This window comes from Lampetra fluviatilis, chromosome 12, assembly GCF_964198595.1.
Source record: "Lampetra fluviatilis chromosome 12, kcLamFluv1.1, whole genome shotgun sequence".
NCBI lineage: Eukaryota > Metazoa > Chordata > Hyperoartia > Petromyzontiformes > Petromyzontidae > Lampetra > Lampetra fluviatilis.
In genome coordinates, this window is record NC_136286.1 from 1783825 (window position 1) to 1802952 (window position 19128).

At 53.1% G+C, this 19128-nt stretch overlaps 1 long non-coding RNA gene across 1 annotated transcript; it reads left to right on the forward strand.

The window, feature by feature from the left end:
* The first annotated feature begins 1481 nt into the window (after positions 1-1481).
* LOC144935032 (uncharacterized) lies at positions 1482-6712 on the forward strand. The gene is made up of 3 exons (XR_013637256.1): positions 1482-1775; positions 4118-4190; positions 6621-6712. It is a non-coding gene; the product is annotated as an uncharacterized LOC144935032 (long non-coding RNA).
* The last annotated feature ends 12416 nt before the right edge of the window (positions 6713-19128 follow it).

Consider the following 19128-nt stretch of genomic DNA (forward strand, 5'->3'; position numbering starts at 1 on the left):
AACACAACGCCGGCGAATGGCACCTGCAGCAGATCACGTGACCGGACGTGACGGGTTCTTCGGAGGTTCCATTGTTCGTTGTGATCGCTCGCATTGGTGGGTACTGACCACATCAGCTGTGGACGCTCCCGATCTCATCAGATCTCGCAAGCTCAGCAAGGTTTGTTAAGCCTGGAGAGTAATATCAGAAATCCCCCATGCATGCACATACAGGTTTCCATCGGACCTGTGGGCCGAGGTCGTGGACAGCAGAGGAGAGTGCAGAGCAAAAGCAATTCGAATGCACTTCGATGCTCTCCGTTTTCAGCAACCCGCACTGACCAGCGTGGTGAAGTATGGTCAAACACAAACACGTGTGGAGTGTCTGACTTGGTGCTGGGAATGTTTTCATGAAGGCAGCGGGACGCAATGTCCGGGTCCCCCTTTACAGGAGGTTATTTTTATCTGGAGACAAAGCTGACCCGTGATTTTATTGGCTTTTAAAAGAGGTGGGGGGCAGCTCTTTATAGGGCTCTTTTTTTGGGCTGGAGGGGGTTCGAAATGTAGGGGTAAGTGGGGCCACCCGCCTGGAACTCACGTGCGGACTTCGATTTTAGCGCCGCCCGCTCGCCTCTCCTCGAGTCTCCGGATCGAGTCTCCTCGCTCACGTGGGGGGAGAGGGAGGGATGCGCAGAGTCATTAATTCCGCCTAATTAGCAGCCGAGAGCCCGCCGAGATCGGGAGCGGCGCGTGGAGGTTAATTAGGATGCGTGGCCTCTGAGTAAGGGCCATCGCCCGAAACGTCATTCGTTACGGCACGCTACACGTGTTTCGCGTTTTTGTTGTTTCTCTGGCGGGGAGTGACAATAACTCTTCGATTGCTCACTGGATATCGATTACTCAGCTCACGCCACATGCACAGAATCGCGCGTGTAATAGTATTCTAAGTCATAGGTTTCAATGAGACCCCAGTGCAGCCACTAGAGGCCGCTAAATTAACACAGAGGCAAAAAAAAACAATCGACTCGCGACCGTGAATCACGCGACAATTGATCAAAATCGCCAGGCCCAATTACATCACTAAATTCATTACAAACCCACGTGATTCTTAATTGGCCAGTTAAAAATTATTCAGAGAGGATCTCCCACGACTGACCTTTAACCCTTGCATTTAGCTCATCAACCATCTATTGGCCTCTTTAACCGCACCCAGCCTTGTCGCCCTAACCCTCACCCTCACCTCGACCTGGGCTGCGCGTGTTATTGTTTTCTATTTGTCGAGTTACAAAGGAAGCCGCATTTGTCAAGATAAAACATCACCCCCCCCCACCACCCTCCACTCGCTCTTCCCCCATCACGGTGACTTAGTAACGCTCCTGCTCTCTCGCTCGCTAGTTAATTAATTGGGTTAATTAATGGGGTTGGTGGTGGTGTCATCAGTAGTTATGGCTGCCCCCCCCTTCCTCTCCCTCCCACGCATTCCCCTCCCCCTTTCTCTCACACCCTCCCCGAAACCCCGAGTTGACGTGGCAGATGAACGCATTCTCAGAATTGTCGGCGCGCTTTTGGTTTTGCCCCCTAGACGCGCTCCGTTAATGTAATTGTTTCGCGCGCGAACGCCACTCGCCGGCCCCTAGACGGGCGGGCACGGGGTCTGAAGGGGTCGAGAGAGAAGGGACGGTGGGGGGAGGGGGACGGGACGATGGGGGAGGGGGGCGGAGCGATGGAGGGGGGGGAGGCGAGCGAGCGATGGAGGGAGGTGAAGTGGGAGAGAATTTCGGATACGCGCGATTGGGGTGAGTGAGTGCGCCGCGGGGTGTGTGACGCTGGAGGGAAATGCCATTCACCCATCGTGATCATCGCAGTAGTCGTAGTAGCATTGTCATCATCATCATCACTAATCCGCAATCGTCACAATCTCAAACAGCACTGAACACGCGCTGGCATTGGCTGCTGTGATTGATAGACTGTATTTAGGCCATGTAATAGACCGCAGAACAGTGAAGTGATAGCGATGGCGTGGGAGAGCCTTCATCTAGCAGTGGATAGATAACGGCTGCTGCCGATGATAACTACAATGAGGATGTATTGTCCAATGAGATAACGCACGCACGTGTACCACGCACACACACACGTGTACCACGCGCGCACGTGTACCGTATGCACGCAGGGAGTTCACCCCCGCATCGATGCGACGAGAGCACGGTAGCAAAGGCAATGCTTTGTGCGGATGTTGAACTTCTTTCGCGCCGTACGCGTGCAACTATGCTAATCGGAGTGCATCGAGTATGTTTCAAAAGGGCTCATTCCAGTGCGGCAGAGCTTGAGGGTGGACTCCCACGGGCGTTCTGTTCTCCTCCTGCACGCAATAAGCGCTCAGGCGAGAAGCAACGTTTCACTTAGTTGTCCTAGCAACCCAAATAAGACGATTCTGGTTATGTCATAAGCCTCGTGGAGGCGTTCGTTTAGTCGCAGATCAGGCGAGCAACGCGCGTTTCGCACGTTTAACGCGGCTTCCTCTTCCCCCTCTCCCCCTTGTTGGCCTCGTGTGATCGTCGGCTCGCGTGGCTGAGTGACTCACTGTTGAATATTAACGACGCTTGCGCAAGGGCTCCGAGTGAACAGGCGTCTTCCGCAGCGCCTTCAAACATCGCCGTCTCGCCACGCGCAACCAAAACAAAGCGTCAGCCGCGAGGCGATTACGCGAGCGCAGCATTTCAGCTGCATCGGTTCATTGCAAGCAAAGTGTGAGACCGGTTTGCGACTTGAAGCATTTCATAAGTCGGGACTACTTCCGTCGCGAAATACGCTAATGGTAATCTTGAGTTACGTAAAAGCGAGTAATTGCTCTTGTTCGCTACCGCGTCCGTCGCAGCGCTTGTGCCAGGCTAGGTGCACTTCTAGGTCACGTGGAGTGTTGAAGACTGGAAGGTCTCGCGGGACAGACCCAGGTGTTACGGGTGAACTGACTGAGACGATTGGCAGATGAAACATCTGCGCTCTCCTCACTGTCCCGTTGTGATGTGTTTTATCCGACCGGCGCCCTCTGCTTGTTGTTGTGAGCGCTTTCCCTCTGCCGGTGAATGTCCCACGAATCGAGAGCCCGGCCCCTATTTGCGGCGAGCGAGTAGTTGCTGGAGGATTGACCACACGAACATTCCGTGGTCAAAACTGAAACCATGCAAACCACAAGCGACAGCCCTTGGCATCACGTGCTAGAGAACAACCTTCAAACAAGCGGTGACACACGCACACAGTTACAAAGATCCCCCGTGTAGCCTTAACAGACTGCTGGAGCAAGTGCTGTTAGCGAGCACCTATGAAGTCCGGAACGGTACACGAGGGGGGTGGGTGGGCAGCACCACGCCCGACCGCCTTTGTCTTCCGAGTAGCGATGTTTACACACCGCACCAGATACTTATTTCAGGCTGAGTCGACCTAGGGGAGGCCCAGGACTGGTTCAGACAATCGTCACTGGTGTTGGCCGTGAGCGGGAATCGAACCTGGGTCGCCAGGTTCATAGCGCAGCGCGCTTACCGCTACACTACCGCTCCCCACACACACAAACATGCACACACAGTCACACACACAAACGTGCACACACGCGCGTGTGCACGCAATGATATATGCACGCACACGGAGTAACACTCACACCGTAACATGCACACGTTCAAACGCAGACAACAGCCAGAGATACAGTCGCTCACACTCACATGCAAAGATATATTAGCAGGCTGTTGGGGCAAGTGCTGTTAGCGAGCAGCACTTATGAAGTCCGGCTACGGCACACGAGAGAGAGCGCCACAATCCGCCGCCTTTGTCTCCGCATTGCTCACACACAGCCACACACGGCTACACTAAACCTCAAAAGCTTCCACATGCGCAGTCATTAAAGTGGCCGTGCGCACGGCTTTTACAGTCAGATTTGAGGGGGTGGAGGGAGGAGGATGAGTTGGGTGGGGGGGCAGAGGGGCGGGGTGGGTGAGGGGTCTTGTGTAATAAAACGTAAAAATGATTGGCTGTGTTGGGGGCATGGCTAGCGCCGTGTGGTCACGAAGCGAAAGGGCGCGCAGACTTCAGAGTTAAGATACCCTGCCGATGTGGCGATGGGGTTTCTCGTCATTTGTTTCTTTTACAGATTTGACTTCGGACGGGGGCAGGAAGAGAATCGCGGCAGTCGAGGCGCGTCAAGTCTCCGGCGTTTCATGCGCGTGAGAATCCCTCCTCTGCGTTCTCACCGGTCCGGATGTCTTGTGACCCCCCCCCCCAAACAATTCATGTCTAACATGTTTTCGCCTTGCGTATTCACTTATGTTTTAAATAAACCTTACTTTAAAATGCGTATTACATTTTATATAATTAAATGGGGGGCACAAGACATGTGGACCACCTTGTAGAGCCCTTGGTCAATCCTGTGCTGAATGAAGACTTCCCCGCGGGGCCGTGTCGGTTGTGGGGCTCGTGTGGTCACACTTCACCACGCTGGTAAGTGCGGATTTGTGAATGGGGAGAAGAGCTCACGACCGGTTCGGAATTCTAACTCAAGTAGTCGCGTTCGTAGCTCGGTGGGCTACAAATTATTTAAATGAGCTCCCTATCCAATTCCCCTCCCACCCCACCGCCACTCATCGTATCCCGGTACCAGGGTGGGCCCCGGTTGCACCGCCCGCACTGTGCACTCAATAGCTACGCCAGTGGCCTAGGGGTCACCGGTCCGTGACCCGTGACCGGATGGCGGTGACCTTGCGATACCGACTCCGTCCACCCACCCTCTCTCCCTCCTCCCCTCCGATCCTCCCCCGCGCAAACCCCGCCCCTCCAACACCACGAGATCCTCGCGAGTATCCGAGCCAGTGCCCGTAACCACGTCACGACGGGGGGGGAGGGTGAGATGATGTGGGAGTGGGGGGAGGGGGTAATGGTGGCGGTAACGGGATAACAAAATCGATGGCACTCGATTTCCAAGCGGAGCATCTCGCGAGAGCGCGGGTACCTGACGCTCGGCCGATTCCAAATGTCAGCGGCTGGGATGGATGGCAGGCTGCTGCGGTGCCCTATTTAAATTATTAAACTGGCTCGGATTAATTACATCTCGCACATCTCACCCCAACCCCTCTGCCCTCACCCTCCCCCTTGATAGTGCCCCCCCCGTCCCCCCCTCCACCAACCACCAACGCAGTCTCCGCTGCAGCAGAGATGTCGTCGAGTCCTGCGATTCTCGATTTGTTTTTGTCGCTGCAAAGCGACACCGCAGAAGGAATCGAGGCCCCGAGCTCGTCTCTGGTGCCCCCCTTGCCGCCCATCCCAGCCACCGGAGCTGCCCCGCACCCCTCCCCCTGCCCCCGCCCATTCACCCCCCACCACACCGCTATTCTCCAGTCCCCTTGCACCCTGGCAGGATCCCACTGCAGTCGTTCCAGACGCGTGGGAACGACTGTGCTGGGGCTGGGGGTGGTCAAGTATCCATGGGGGCCCATATTGAGCAGCCAGGGAGGAGGTGGTGGGCAGTGAAGGATATTCATTGAGGGGAAGCAGCATGAGGATTTTCCCCCAGCTCTCCCTCAAACCGCTCAAACCTGCCACCTGGGATTCGCACCTCCGATTAGTACGGTTGGCTATGTACGGTGCGAAAGAAGTCCAATATACATGCACGCATTCCACGCCCTATGCCTCAACCGCCTTCGACAAAACTGTACCTTGGGGTGCCTCACCAACACCTGGGGAGCTTCACCAACAAGCGGTTTCCGGCCTCACCATTTCCGGGGCCACCCACAGCGATATCTGGGTTTTCCGGTCACGGCGCCATCCCCGTCTTCATCACGAGACGAGGCCCGAAGTCGTCACCCGATAGGATCCCGCGGTCTTGGCCAGAAGCGCCGGATCAGAGGTGCGAGCGGTGGGGGCTAAACTTAGCGCCGGCGTTAACAGGAGCTTTCAGAAGCTTTCCACTGCCGGGCATCTACGGGGAATTCCTCCCCCCCCCCGTCTCTGCCTCTCTCTTGCAGCTGTTTTAATTGTTATTTCATTTCTAGCCCTCTCCGTATAATTAACACGTGTCGTGTTCAGCGTCGAGATGGCTTGGGACTGTCATCATCATAATCATCATCGTCGTCATCGTCATATGGCCTATGGTCTAGCTGGCTCGGACTGCGCCCCATCTTGTCAAATCTCTGAAGCTATTGCTATTTATTTTCAATTTTACCAGGTAAGGCCTAGTAAGCTATGTAGATATTTTTCAGGAGCGACTTGGATATCAAAAATGATAGCTCATCGAAGTGGCTTATCTTGTGGACATGTATAGCATCCAAATATTCTAAACGCACGTTGATTCTAAATGTGGAGGAAAAAAACTGGAGGACCCGGAGAAACATTCAAGCGACCACGGGGAGAGAGACATGCAAACTCCAAATATACAGCAGGCGTCAAGATCGGGATCGACCCCACTACCTCCTATATACCAGGCGAAGTAGTTAACATCTCGTCATCTTGGCTAAGCTGAGTTGAGCCTGGAGAGTGCCTGTTTGGGTGACCATGCAGAGCGTCGTGAGTGGAGACGTTGTTATAGATTCCGGAGCTACGAGTTAGGCAGAAGAGGGCATTGTAGCTAAAGCCATTGTTGTACTGTGCTTCTGCGTTCTCAGCCTTCAACCTGCCCGCCAGGACGGGCGTGGTGAAGTATGGTCACGCAACCACCTTGACCGTTCCAACGTGGGGAGGTCCTTCGTTGGTTCAGTTGACGAGGAGAGGACGGTAATGTCATCCTTTGTACGTTTGAAAACATCTGTATGCGTACCTAAATGCCTCCTTTTTAAACCTTATGTTTGATATTCATTACGCAAGATATGACCCGTGTTGGACACATCTATTACACAATTAATTTTTTTACGATTTCCGTAGTTTGTACTCTACAGTATTTCCATTCCTCTATTCACAGAGGAAGGCCGCATTGAGCCTCAAGACACATTTTAATGAGGGTCCTGCATTGGAACAATTGGCTAATTACATTATGAAATGGCTGTGGTTTTGCCCAACCCTTGCTGTACTCTACCATTGGGAGGGGGGGGATATGAAACATTGACTGTGTTAGTGACAAAAATATGTGCATCTGAATTCTGGTGTTTTTAATCGCCATGGCCCTAACTGCTCTTTGCCCTGAAACATAAACGCAAGGCCTCTCTAAGAGGGAAGATTGGGGGGGGGGGTCGACCCACGGACGACAGATATGGTTCCGATTGTCCAAAGATGCTCTCAGGAAGTGGTGCGAAAGGTCCGACAGCATTTTGCTGAATAAGCTCCTCCCCAGCACGTGGAGCGAAACGTCGGACACCGTGCCGGGCAAACACGCGGCACATAACCCGAAAACACTTTGCAGAGACGCACGTGCGTTATGATGGCAACGATGTCCTGTGCAGCTTTAACAGACTGTTGGGTACTCATTTGAGGCTGAGTCGACCTAGGGGAGGCCTAAGCCCGGTTCAGATAATCGTCACTGCTGTTGGCCTTGAGCGGGAATCGAACCCGGGTCTCCAGGTTCATAGCGCAGCGCGCTAACCGCTACATAACCGCTCCCCACCGACACACGAAACAAAGACAAAGATCCCCCGTATAGCCTTAACAGACTGTAGGGGCAAATGCTGTTAGCGAGCACCTATAAAGGCCAACACGGCACAGTAGGGGGTGGGTGGCCAACACCACGCCCGGCCGCCTTTGTCTCCCTAGTGGCGATGTTTACATATCGCACCAGGTACTCATTTGAGGCTGAGTCGACCTAGGGGAGGCCCAGAACCGGTTCAGATAATCGTCACTGGTGTTTTGCCGTGAGCGGGAATCGAACCAGGTCCCCAGGTTCGTAGCGCAGCGCGCTAACCGCTACACTACCGCTCCCCACCGACACACACACACACAGACACAAACACAGACAGACACACACACAGACACACACACCGACACACACACACAGACACACACACAGACACACACACACACACGTGGTTCTTCGCAACGCGTCGCAGCCACACCGCGTGTAGCAACAGCGGCGGCGGCGGCGGCGGCGAGCGGGGGCTGTCAGGTATTGGGTGAGAAGACCCGCGGAGTGATTACGACTGCTGCTGGAGCCGCCGCCGCTGCCGCGTCGCTCCACGAGCAGCCCGTAACATTTTGCCGAGGAGCGGACGAGATCGCGTTACGCGGCCCGATGGCACGAGATCGCTTGTTCCACGTGCCGCAGAGGCGGCGGAGGTCGTGCGATCCGGAGCTGCTTTTTCCAAAGGTCACAGGCGCGCGTGGTACATCGTAAATCCGCACCCGGCTATAGATGTGCGCACGTGTCTGTGTCTGCACTTATCTTGTGCGCGCGCCGCGCTACGAACCCGGCCGCTCCCAAGTTCTATTCCCGCTCACGGCCACCAACACCGGTGACGATTATCTGGACCGGTCCCTGGGCATCCCCTAGGTCGACTCAGCCTCAAAACGAGTACCTCGAACGGCGGTGTGTAAACATCAGCACCACAGTAGCCAACCAGGCACCAGCCCACACCTAACCATGGCAAACTAGTCCAAGAGGACTCGTACCCATCCATAACCGCGATCAACCCGCCAACCAACACTTGCCACTATCCCTTCCCCAAAACTACACAAGCCAAGCAGAAAGCGAGCAAACCCCACTCAACCAGCACCACGGCACTCCAGTACCCAGAACCCTGACCCGAACCCTGACCCGAACCTCTAACCCATAACGTCCACATTAGGCGCCCTGCCCTGACCCCATTATTCATTGTGGAGTCCCTTTTACACGTGTCTTATTCTTGACGCTGCTCGCTGCACACGAAGGCAACTGCCAGCAGAAACATAAACACGACTAGGCGAGCCCTCGCGTGTAGAGCGAGCGAGCGAGAGAGCGAGCGTGTAGAGCGAGCGAGCGAGAGAGCGAGCGTGTAGAGCGAGCGAGAGAGCGAGCGAGCGTGTAGAGCGAGCGAGCGCGGCGGCCCTGCCCGCTGCCGGCTGCTTTGTAATTCAATCGCAGCAGCTGCTGGGAGCCGGCGGCGGCAGCAGCAGCGGCTCTCGTGCTTCCAGCCCAGTGCCAATGAAATGTTCACATACTCTTTGGTTCTTTCTGTAAAGTCGCGTAGGTAAAATAAAATAAATCACGACGTGTCGGGCGCAACACAAGCGTCCGTCATCAGGTGGGAAAGCGTGGCCTGCTGCTGAGGCAGACTGTTTTAAAAGGTGTGAAATGGGTGTAGCCCAAGGGGCATAAAGAAGTGGCCGGGGCTAGTGATGTTAAAGTGAAAAATTTGCATGTAAATGTAATATAAGAGAGCGGCCTCCTCGACGAGGGCACGGAAGTGGCTATGTTAATGTGAGGGATTAGCATGTTGTTAATGTGAGAAATTAGCATGATGTTAATGTGAGAAATTAGAGGGCACGGAAGTGGCTATGTTAATGTGAGAGGTTAGCATGATGTTAATGTGAGAGATTAGCATGATGTTAAGGTGAGAAATTAGCATGTAACTGTAAGATAGGAGGAGAGCGGCCTCCTCGACGAGGGAGTGCAACCCAACGGGTGTAATCCAAAGGGCATGTGAGTATGAGAGTGCAATCCAAAGGACATGTGAGCATGAGAGTGCAATCCAAAGGCATGAGAGTGCAATGCAAAGGACATGTGAGCATGAGAGATCTAAGAGAGGCATAGAGAGAGAGACAGAGAGTCAGAAATAACAGCTGACATAGGCAGGTAGGATGGAAACATCACAGTCAGTTAAGACTTTACCTGGTTAATAACGTCCTTCTAATGATTGCTCAGATTGTACCCATCCTCTCGGTTGAAGTTGTGTCTGTGTTTATATATCTTGATGGCTTCATGAGCAAATCTCTGAAGGTAGCCGGTAGGTTTGCAGAGTACCTCCGTCTTGGAAAAATCAATTTCGTGTGAGCCCACAGCGTTAAAACAATAATCAGCAACGGCAGAGGTATTAGTCCTACCGTGTTTCAGATCTGCCTTGTGTTCACGAATGCGGTCCGAGACATGTCACTTAGTTTCCCCAATGTAACTACTGCCGCAGCCACAACTCAGTTTGTAGACACCCGGGTATTGCATGTCAGGAATCACATCCTTTACAGATGGGATTAAATCACGGATGTTGTGTACTGTGTTGAAACGAACCTGAATCTTGTGTTTGTTTAAAATTTTGGAAATATTTTTGGTAACCCCTGCTATGTACGGTAAAGTGATGGTTTTGGTTGGATCCTCAGAAGGTTGTCGGGGGAGACAACTTTGCGGATTGTACGGTCCGAGTATCCGTTTATCCTGAGGGCTTGGTGTACGTGCTCCAACTCACTGGCTAGGTGGTGCTGGTCGGAGATGCAACGGGACCTATGGTGTAGTGTTTTGATGAGGGAATTATTCTGGGCTGGATGGTGTTGGGGGTCAGGCTTTATATAGGCATCCATGTGGATGGCTTTCCTGTAGACCGAATGTGCCAACAAGCCATCAGGTCTGTTCTCGATCAAAACATCCAGGAATGGTAGCTTGCCATCCTTTTACACTTCCATGGTGAATTTGATAGACGGGTGTATGGAATTGGTGTGGTTGACAAATTGGTTCAGTGCTGGCAGGCCATGTGGCCACATGACGAACGTTTCATCTACGTATCTTATCCACAAGGAAGGACGTAGGGTGGATGTCTGGATGGCATCTGTCTCAAATTTCTCCATGAAAACATTCGCTATAGAATAACCCATTGGGGTACCCTCATTTTGTTTGTAGAATGTACCATTCCAGCTAAAGTATGTGTTGGTAAGACAGTGCCTTACCAAAGTTGGTACATCTGGATTCAGTCCTTGTTGGACCAAGTCTTCAATGATTGCAATGGTGTCAAGTACAGGTTACATTGGTGAACAGAGAGACTACATCGAAACTGACAAGCAAATCATCCGGAGACAGTGAGATGTCCTTGATTAGAGAAACCAAGTGAGCTGAGTTAAGTGCAGCTGATGTGGACTTGCCCGTGAAAGGAAGCAGTCTCAGACAGAAACCGAGCCAGTTTGTAGGTGGGTGAGTTAATGGTGGAGACGATAGGACGGAGTGGGGTACCTACTTTGTGGATTTTTGGAAGGCCATAAAATCTGGGTGGTCTAGCAGGCGAAGGTTTTAGGGAGCTCTGCTTGATCTGATCGATTAGAGAAGTCGATTTAGTGATGGTATTGTTGGTTTTTGTAGCTAGGTAGTTGGTGGGATCTCTGTTGATTTTGTTATAGCTGCCATCATTAACGACATGTCTCGGACCGCGTTCGTGAACATAAGGCAGATCTGAAACACGGTAGGACTAATACCTCTGCCGTTGCTGATCATTGTTTTAACGCTGTAGTCTCACACGAAATTGATTTTTCAAAGACGGAGGTACTCTGCAAACCTACTGGCTACCTTCAGAGATTTGCTCATGAAGCCATCCAGATATATACACACAGACACAACTTCAACCGAGAGGATGGGTACAAACTGAGCAATCATTGTAAGGACGTTATTAACCAGGTAAAGTCTTAACTGACTGTGATGTTTCCATCCTACCTGCCTATGTCAGCTTTTATTTCTGACTCTCTGTGTCTCTCTATGCCTCTCTCTTAGATGTTTCATGCTCACATGTCCTTTGCATTGCGCTCTCATGATTTTGGATTGCACTCTCATACTCACATGCCCTTTGGATTGCACCCGTTGGGGTGCACTCCCTCGTCGAGGAGGCCGCTCTCCTCCTATCTTACGGTTACATGCTAATTTCTCACATTAACATCACTAGCCCCGGCCACTTCTTTATAACCCTTGGGCTACACCCATTTCAAACCTTTTAAAACAGTCTGCCTCAGCTGCAGATAATGCTTTCCCACCTGATGACGGACGCTTGTGTTGCGCCCGAAACGTCGTGATTTATTTTATTTTATACCTACGTGACTTTACCAAAAGAACCAAAGAGTATGGATTCCTGCAGTCACGAAAGCTTAAAATCAAGATTGAAATGTTCACACTCAGCGGCCCCTGTCGCAAGCCCACGCGTGGAGTGTGGATCGTGGAGTGCGAAGTGGGGATAAAGAGCAGAGTCCAGAGCTACGTGACACAATGTCATGGGGTCCGTTCGTGGTGGCTGAAAGCCTTGAGTCCGCTTCGAATGGCAGAGGCCCGCCCGAGTCCTGTGGCTGAATGTCACGAGTCCGGTCCTGGCAACTGGTGCCAACAGTCGGGATGTAGCGTTGCAGTGGGAGTGTAAAATGATTGCAAAACGATTGTAATAGGATTGTAGTGGGATTGTAAAAGAATTGTAATATGATTGTAGTGGAATTGTTAAATGATTGCCAAATTATTGTAATAGGATTGTAGTGGGATTGGTAAATTATTGTAAAAGCATTGTAATTTCATTGTACTGGGATTATAAACTGATTGCAAAATGATTGCAATAGTATTGTCGTCGGATTGCAAAATGATTGCGAAAGGAATGTAATAGGATTGTAGTGGGACCGTGCCAATAGACTTGGCGGCTTGGTCAGTGCCTCGCGACCTTCGTCGAGGCTGGACGAGGGGGCAGGTGACGCACTGCCCGGCCGGGGGGGGGGCAATGCCCTCTGCCGGAGCCGGTAGGGGGGGGTCTTAATGCGCAGGGAGCCCCGTGACGGGCCCTCCTTAATGCACCTCGTTAAGGCTAAATCTAAACAATAGGATGCGGAATCAATTAGCTCGGCGATAAGGTGAGTTAGTGCGCTGGGCTGTGATATCCACCCCCCCCCCCGATTCCTTAATGATGCTGCCGCGGCTAATGGCGATGATGATTTTGAGAAATGCAAATCTCAGTAGGTGTGCGAGCACACGTGTGTGCGTGTGTGCGTGTGTGCGAGTACGCGTGTGTGCGTGTGTGCGTGACAGGGCGGATCGGTGGTGCAGTGGTTAGCGCGCCGCGATACAAGCCCGGTGACCCGAATTCGATTACCGCTCGCGGCTAACACCATTAACGATTATTTGAACCGGCTCTAACCTCCCCTAGATCGACTCAGCATTAAATGAGTACCTGGCGCGATTTGTAAACAAAGGCGACCGAGCGTGGTGCTGGCCACCCATCCCTCGTGTGCTGTGACGCCCTTTATCGGTGCTCACGAACAGCACTTGCCCCGACAGTCTGTTAAAAGGTGTCACCTTTTGTGTGTGTATGGGGAGCGGTGGCCCAGTGGTTAGCACACTGCGCTATAAACCAGGCGACCAGAGCTCGATTCCTGGACACAGTTGACGTCAGTATCCGTGCCCATCCTGGTCTCCCCCATTTCACCAACCGTGAGCTGATCAGCGTGGTGAATATGTGTGTGCATGTTGAACTTCTTTCGCATCGTACGTAGCCAACCGTGCAAATCCGAGGTGCGGTTTGAAGGACGGCAAACTTAACACAAAAAGCAGTTCCAGATTTGAAGCTTTCGTGACTGCAAGGATTCATACTCTTAGGTTTTTTTCGGTAAAGTCACGGAGGGAAAAATAAATAAATAACGAATGACCTGATGACGGACGCTTGTGTTGCGCCCGAAACGTCGTGATTTATTATTTTATTTCTATTAGAATTGTCGTTATTTTATTATTTATTTTATTATTATTTTCCCTCTACGTGACTTTACCTAAAAAGCCTTAGAGTACAAAAAGCAGTGGTGAAGTGTGCCTTGATCAAGCGGCGGATTGACACAGGGCTGTGCATTAATGTTGTTATTTATGTTATTATATCATTATAGCAACGAGTCGAGAACTCGTTACTTTGCAAAGGGAAATAAGAGGCGGCTGTCGTTTCCTTCATACTTTTATCACAATCCTCCTGTAGTTGGAGCACACGGTAACATGTCAAGATTACATGTATTGTGAGTTTTATATGTATGTATATTAATATTCCCCAGGATTGAAATACTACTCTGGCGAAATAATTACATTAATAGGAGCAGAAATTTTAACGTTAGAGCGATTTTTAATTAACAGCGTCAGTCTTTCTGCGACCGTTACTCCCCGCCCTTCGCTGTGGCTGTCTATTAAATGTCTCCCGAATTATTCCGCTGTTCCAAAAACAACGCGATGTTTATTTGCCACTCGGGAAATCCCGCGCAGCCAGTTACCCAGCTAGATTCGATGGCAACGACCCGCAGCAGCAGCCGCTACCAAATCGCGTTACCATTGGGGCGGAGAGGAGCTCAGCCAGCAGCCAGCCAGGAAACTCGAGGCATTTGAAACTTTTTTTTCATAGTCGTATGATTTATTATTTATTATTATGTATGATGGTGAGCGTGAGAATATTTGAAGCGGTGGGGGTGGCACGATAACGCCACGGATACACGCCTGCAGGCCCCGAGCACTGTGCGTCGCGATGCACGTCTCGTCAGGCATGACGGCTTTGTACAGAACAACTTCAAGGTGACGTATTGTGTGTTTGCGCTGAAGGAAGACCGCTCGCCTACACTGGCCTTACTTAACTCGCTCCCGAGGGTCTGACTTGAGTGTCGATCCGGTTTGCCCACCCACACACGTGTGCACGACTCGTACGCTGGCTGGAGACGCCTTTAAATTTGTTTTTTAAAAATTTGCAACCAGCAATGTCGCAGGACTCTCTTAAAAAAGAGTAATTGGACTCGGTGTGGCTTTGCTGGGTAAATGGGGAACTATTATTATTGTAACGCGTTTAGAAAAGCAATTAAAAATACCTATATTTGTTTTAGGCCACGTGGTAGTTTTATGCCCTTGAATTTTATTGTTAACCCTCCAACACTCGACAACATTTTCATGTTTACAAAGATATAATTTATACGACGTGCCAATGTATTGATCAAATTATAGCCCCACAACAATTGCGGATCGTCGTATTGGCCACGGAAACCTCCGTTCCAAATGCTCGGCATCAGCAATGCATTTGGGCGCGTCGTGCCTCACTGATCGACCCTTTTACCACCGGCGAATCGTTTGTTGTTTTGAAATCAAATTTAGACACAATCGAGAAAATCCTGTCAACATCGAGCTCATTCACACCGCGTGGCAATTCGTCCAATCACCAGCGAGTAATTCTCATCTTCTCGAAGCTAACGCCAAAGGCTGCGGGGTCAGGGTGGCCTGTGGGCGTGTTCATGGTGACCTGTGGGCGTGGTCAGGGTAACCGTAAGCGTGGTCAGAGTAACCCGTAAGCGTGGTCAGGGTGGCCTGTGGGCGTGGTCAGGGTGGCATGTGGGCGTGGTCAGGGTGACCTGTGGGCGTGCCCACAAGAGGTCGCACGGCGGAATGCGATTCAGCCCACCCCCTTGTTATAAACATGCAAACCTGGTGAACCTGAGTTCGATCCCCGGTCATGCCTAACATTATTTGTGAGTGATATTCAGAATTGGTCCGATGCCTCCCCTAGGTCGACTCAGCCGTCCATTTGTAACCGGTGCGGTGTGTCACTTTCGGCACCGTGGGAAGACAAAGGCGGCCGGACATGGTTTATCGGCCACCCCACCTCCTCGTGCGCCGTGCTGACCGTCATAGGTGCTCGCTAATCATCGGTGCTCGCTGATCGCGCTTGCCCAGCGACCTGCATAGGCTACACGGGAGGACCTTTGCAGTAAACATCGACAGCGAGCGCCAATTGACGGCGGCGCAACCACGCCCGGCCGTCTTTATCTCCCCGGAGTTGATGTCCAGACGATGCACGCCGGTACCCGTTTCAGGCTGAAGTCGCCCTCGGGGAGGCGTCAGGAGCGGTTCACGACAATCGCCACTGAGGTTGGCCGTGCCGAGCGAGACGTGTCAACCACAGCAGGGAGGGAGGAGGGGGGGGAGCTGTCGGTGTCATGAGTCAGATCTGTCTCCTGTCGTTCCCGTGGCGCCCGCATCACCAACCTTCAACGATCCTTCGAGCCGCTCCGATCTCAATCCCCCCAAACTCTAATAACCCTCGGTGCTCAATAATAATAATAATAATGATTCCCGGAGTTTTGGAATTTTAATTAAAACAGTACAGTACATAATTGCGTTGGCACCGATACAATCGATTGTGATTTTAGGAGTGGGAAAGTGGGGATGGGGGGGGGGCATACCCCACTCTCCCCCCTCCAGCCCCCCCCCCCCCCCCGTGCCGCTCGTGTCGTTTGAAAGCAACCGCGGGGGTCTCAAATCTCGCTCCTCTGGAGTTGGAGGGCAGAGCGGTGCAGCCGCAGCGGATCAGCTCAGCCACTGTACATTGAGCCGTAGCGGTAAGCAGCCCCCCCCCCTCGCCCACCCCTGCCCTCCTTAACTTCATTTCATTCAGCCTCTTAAAGCCTCACCATCTACTCACCACCTCCTCACCACCTCCTCACCATCTTACCATCTTCTCACCATCTCCTCACTATCTCACCACCTCCTCACCATCTCCTCACCACCTCCTCACCATCTCACCACCACCTCCTCACCATCTCCTCACCACCTCCTCACCACCTCCTCACCTCCTCACCACCTCCTCACCATATCCTCACCATCTCCTCACCACCTCCTCACCATCTCCTCACCATCCCTTCACCACCTCCTCACCATCTCCTCACCACCTCCTCACCTCCCTCACCATCCCCTCACCACCTCCTCACCATTTCCTCACCATCTCCTCACCACATCCTCACAACCTCCTCACCATCTCCTCACCACCTCCTCACCACCTCTTCACCACCATCTCACCATCTCCTCACCACCTCCTCACCACCTCCTCACCATCTCCTCACCACCTCCTCACCATCCCCTCACCATCTCCTCACCATCCCCTCACCATCTCCTCACCATCTCCTCACCATCTCCTCACCACCTCCTCACCATCTCACCACCTCCTCAGCATCTCCTCACCACCTCCTCACCACCTCCTCACCACCTCGTCACCACCTCCTCACCATCTCCTCACCACCTCCTCACCACCTCTTCACCACCATCTCACCATCTCCTCACCACCTCCTCACCACCTCCTCACCATCTCCTCACCACCTCCTCACCATCCCCTCACCATCTCCTCACCATCCCCTCACCATCCCCTCACCACCTCCTCACCACCTCCTCACCATCTCCTCACCATCTCCTCACCATCTCACCATCTCCTCACCATCTCCTCACCACCTCCTCACCATCTCACCACCTCCTCAGCATCTCCTCACCACCTCCTCACCATCTCCTCACCACCTCGTCACCATCTCCTCACCACCCCCTCACCACCTCGTCACCATCTCCTCACCATCTCCTCACCATCCCCTCACCATCTCCTCACCATCCCCTCACCATCTCCTCACCTCCTCACCACATCCTCACCATCTCCTCACCACCTCCTCACCACCTCTTCACCACAACCTCCTCACCATCTCCTCACCACCTCCTCACCATCTCCTCACCATCCCCTCACCATCTCCTCACCTCCTCACCACATCTTCACCATCTCCTCACCACCTCCTCACCACCTCTTCACCACAACCTCCTCACCATCTCCTCACCATCTCCTCACCACCTCCTCACCATCCCCTCACCATCCCCTCACCATCTCCTCACCACCTCCTCACCATCTCACCATCTCCTCACCATCTCCTCACCACCTCCTCACCATCTCACCACCTCCTCAGCATCTCCTCACCACCTCCTCACCATCTCCTCACCATCCCCTCACCATCCTCACCATCTCCTCCTCACCTCCTCACTATCTCCTCACCACCTCCTCACCATCTCCTCACCACCTCCTCACCACCTCCTCACCATCTCCTCACCATCTCCTCCTCACCTCCTCACCATCTCCTCACCACCTCCTCACCACTTCCTCACTTCCCTCACCACCTGCTCACGACCTCCTCACCACCTCCTCACCATCTCCTCACCTCCTCACCACCTCCTCACCATCTCCTCACCACCTCCTCACCACCTCCTCACCATCTCCTCACCACCTCCTCACTTCCCTCACCACCTCCTCACCACCTCCTCACCATCCCCTCACCATCCCCCCTCCCCTCCGTCGCCCTTCCGTGACCCCCCCCCCCCCCCCGCGTGTGCCCTCAGTCGTGGCACCTCGTCCGTCGGCCCTTGCCCTGCCCCCTGACATCTAAATCGCGCGCAACTCTCGTTTTGTTCGCGCTTTTTAAACTCCGTTAAGCGCCTTGAGCTCAGGCGCTCTTTAAATAAATACAAAATGAATTAATGAAAGCGCTTCGTCAATCTACTGCTGGATGAAGGCCTCCACGCGTTGTTGTCAGCCATGGGGGTGGCTGTTTGACCATACTTCACCACCGCTTGCCAGTGCGGGTTGGTGAGGGAGCGGCGAACGCCAGTGCCGGGTCAGACATCACCCGCCACTGATGGCAGCCGTGGGCGATGAGCGGCGATCGACCTTAGGTCGCCGCATTTGTAGCACACGGTGCGATAACCACTGCGCCACCACTCCCCGATCACAAATAGTAATATGAGACAAGGTGGAGCTGCGGTTCGAGCGCTCGACGACACAATCGATGGTCGTGGCGACCTCGTCACAGTAGACATGCCAGTCCGCCAAGTTCACTTCATCGGTGCTTGCCGTTTCGTTCACTTCGTCATTGCTTTTAAGGATCCTCATCGGACTCTCCACCCCATCACACCCCGAGAAGAAGCATCATAGCTAGAGGGGGCCTCTGTCCGTCCGTCCGTCTGCGCATACACCCCATCAAAGTTGATTTCCCGACCACATCACGGCTCGTGGTGGGGTGTGGGGAGGGGGGGGGGAGTTCCACCCCTCCCCCTCCAGCCCCCCCCCCCGACCCCTGCCCCCCTCCCCCTGCACGCCTCACCTCTGATCGTAGACGAGCACATGGCGGCGGTCTCATTTCGATGCGGACCACAGGCGGGCCCGTTCGCTTTGTGTTACAAGTGTAATTTGGGTGACGTGGCCCCGGGATGAGTGGGAGTCTGCGGGCGTCTCGGCTCTGCGCGGCGCTCGCAGGAGACGAATGGAGCCACGGGGCAGCTCACGGGGACATTCGCATTGACCCCTCCCCTCCCCCACGACTTCCTCCTCCTCCTCTCTTTATCCTCCTAGCTCTCGTATCGACATCAAAATAATAATAAATAGAAGAACCGTCCCGCCAACGCAGCCCCCCTTAACATGATTTAATACTCGGCGTTATATTTGTTCAGCGAAGCGGTGA